The sequence below is a fragment of the Saccoglossus kowalevskii genome, chromosome 9, assembly GCF_978046115.1.
Source record: "Saccoglossus kowalevskii chromosome 9, keSacKowa6.1, whole genome shotgun sequence".
NCBI classification, from domain to species: domain Eukaryota; kingdom Metazoa; phylum Hemichordata; class Enteropneusta; family Harrimaniidae; genus Saccoglossus; species Saccoglossus kowalevskii.
Genome location: NC_140649.1, coordinates 3,611,985 through 3,615,686, shown reverse-complemented (window position 1 = coordinate 3,615,686; position 3,702 = coordinate 3,611,985).

Genomic DNA, 3,702 nt, shown 5'->3' with positions numbered 1-3,702 from the left:
CCTGGTTGCCTGGTGATTAGTTTATGGCTGCTGGTGTACACGCCTCTATCTACATCTGATCAAATACCTATGCAGAAAATCATGTTCAGCAGCTCTCAATCAATTAGAGTGTGCCTTACTGAAACGTAATATTTTGCTTTAGAAAGCAACCTGTAACACAAGTTTTGATTGGCTGCTGATCCTACAAATCTTGACTGTGTCTTGCATGGATAGTTTTGTCATATTTATATAGGCATGTACCAAAAGCCATAAGCCAGCAACTGAATATTAACAGTGTCAATAACCTCTTCCTACATTCAATTTCACTGAGATGTACAGTGGTATATACTATTTAAACTTCTTTCAACAAATTTTAAAAAATTGGGAATGACTTGACTCCTTTCTATCTGTCTCAAATATCTGCTGTTTTTCGCATAACGTATGTATTAGTGTAAATAGAAGTAAAATCTGTGTCTCGTTGTGAGGGCAGTAAGTTAGCAAACTCACTCGTAAACATTTGGCTTTATTGTAGTGGCATGTGTTGATACAATTTATCTTCAATATTATTTTAGTATTTTACAGTGAAATGATTGAAGGCTAATAGATCAATTACTTGAAAAAAAGTTACTATGTGAATGAGTGGTTGCTTCTTGTAACCATCAAGTCAATATGGTGCATTATATGCTGTGATATTGTGAATATACACTGTGCTGGTGCATTATGTGATACGACATTGTGAGTATATACTGTGTTGGTGCATTATGTGATGTGATATTGTGAGTGTACACTGTGCTGGTGCATTATGTGATATGATATTGTGAGAATATACTGTGCTGGTGCATTATGTGATATGATATTGTGAGAATATACTGTGCTGGTGCATTATATGCTGTGATATTGTGAGTATACACTGTGCTGGTGCATTATGTGATATGATATTGTGAGAATATACTGTGCTGGTGCATTATGTGATATGATATTGTGAGTATACACTGTGCTGGTGCATTATATGCTATGATATTGTGAGTATATACTGTGCTGGTGCATTATGTGATACGATATTGTGAGTATATACTGTGCTGGTGCATTATGTGATACAATATTGTGAGAATATACTGTGCTGGTGCATTATGTGATGTGATATTGTGAGTATACACTGCTGGTGCATTATGTGATACGATATTGTGAGAATATACTGTGCTGGTGCATTATGTGATATGATATTGTGAGTATACACTGTGCTGGTGCATTATGTGATACGATATTGTGAGTACATACTGTTCTGGTGCATTATGTGATGTGATGTGATATTGTGAGTATACACTGCTGGTGCATTTTGTGATACGATATTGTGAGAATATACTGTGCTGGTGCATTATGTGATATGATATTGTGAGTATATACTGTGCTGGTGCATTATGTGATGTGATATTGTGAGTATACACTGTGCTGGTGCATTATGTGATACGATATTGTGAGAATATACTGTGCTGGTGCATTGTGTGATATGATATTGTGAGTATATACTGTGCTGGTGCATTATATGCTATGATATTGTGAGTATATACTGTGCTGGTGCATTATGTGATACGATATTGTGAGTATATACTGTGCTGGTGCATTATGTGATGTGATATTGTGAGTATACACTGTGCTGGTGCATTATATGCTATGATATTGTGAGTATACACTGTGCTGGTGCATTATGTGATACGATATTGTGAGTATATACTGTTCTGGTGCATTATGTGATACGATATTGTGAGAATATACTGTGCTGGTGCATTATGTGATACGATATTGTGAGTATACACTGTGCTGGTGCATTATATGCTATGATATTGTGAGTATACACTGCTGGTGCATTATGTGATACGATATTGTGAGTATATACTGTGCTGGTGCATTATGTGATACGATATTGTGAGTATACACTGTGCTGGTGCATTATATGCTGTGATATTGTGAGTATACACTGTGCTGGTACATTATATGCTATGATATTGTGAGTATATACTGTGCTGGTGCATTATGTGATATGATATTGTGAGTATATACTGTGTGCCAGTGCTTTATGTTCTCAGCTCAACATTGGGTATGCTGTAATATAGTAAACATTGGCTGTGGTTTTGAAAGTTATAGTTAATGTAAATATTGCATGTTGGAAATATATTTAGTCCCCGTTCGGACCGTTTTGACCTTTGTGCGTCCGTGCTTCTGTGCGTCCGTGCATGCGTCCGGACCTGTATCTTCAAAATGCCTGGACGAATCATAATCAAACTTCACACATACATCATACAAGATATTATACATATGCACGTCTATTTGTTTCACGATCTGATTCAAGATGGCCGAATGGTGGCCATTTTTGTGCTAAAAGATCATCATAATCAAGCATTTCTCGGCTGTTTATAAATGGATTTTGTTCAAACTTGGTATATACATTAGACATTATGGGACCTTGATTCAAACAATTTTATTTTTCAGATTGGATTCAAAATAGCTGAGTGGCAACCATTTTGTTTTAATGAATGGGCTTCTAGACTCATATCTCTGACTTGCTTTGACTGATTATGTTCAAATTTTCAATATTCATTATACATCATGTCATAGATTTACAGATATATTGGTTTGACAATCCTATTCAAAATGGCCGAATGGTGGCCATTTTTGTGCTAAAACAATCATCAAATATCAAGCATTTCTGGCATTTATGAATGAATTTCGTTCAAACTTAGTACATACATTAGACATTACAGGTTTCTGATGCACATCATTTTATTTTCAGATCGTATTCAAAATGGCTGACTGGTGGCCATTTTGTTTTAATGGGCTTCTAGAGCCATATCTCTGACATGCTTTGACTGATTATGTCAAATTTTATATATTCATTATACATCATGTTATAGATATATTCATGTATTAAAAATGGCTGATTTTGTTTTAATTAATGCTGTTTCAGAGCAATATCTCCCAATATAGACAAGTACTTGTTTGACGATCAGATAATATGTCAATGTCAATCATTTTAATGTTAAACAATCATCATAATCATATTCCTGACATGGATATATTCCAGCTATATTACTAGAAACAAAACTATATGTCTTAAATTTGATAACTAACAGGAACTGTGCCATGCATGGCTTGTTGTATATGTTTATTGACGCCTGATAATACCCAGTTAATATAGTCAAGCTTCCATCAATGAATACAATCTGTGACTTCTTTGACAATTGCTGTAAGTAATGGTGCTCATATTCGAAAAAAGTACTCCATTTACAGATCTTATTTAGTAGTATGTTAGAAAGGCATTTTGATTAAAAGCAGCCATATTAAAATATTATGACATTATAATTTCAAGAGAATTACACATTCAAAATAATATTTTATTTGTGAGTTCTGTGCCATTTTGACAGTGTAAACTTGTTGATTGCTGCTGTATTAAATGCATCTGATGATGTCTTGATTAGGAGATAGAAGTTTAAATTGATATCTAAACATGTGTTGTGTTTATCCATTGTGTATTTTCTAACTAGTTAGTCATGTACTGTATTTGCTCTGTTAGAAGTGCACATACACCAAAAATCACATTTATTGTATCCTGATTCATTCAAATATAACTTATTTTGACCATAGTCACAGTTGTCAGGAATTACTAATAGAGCAAATAGGATATGCATATCAACAATAAGTATGGCATTATTGATCAGTAAAGTATTC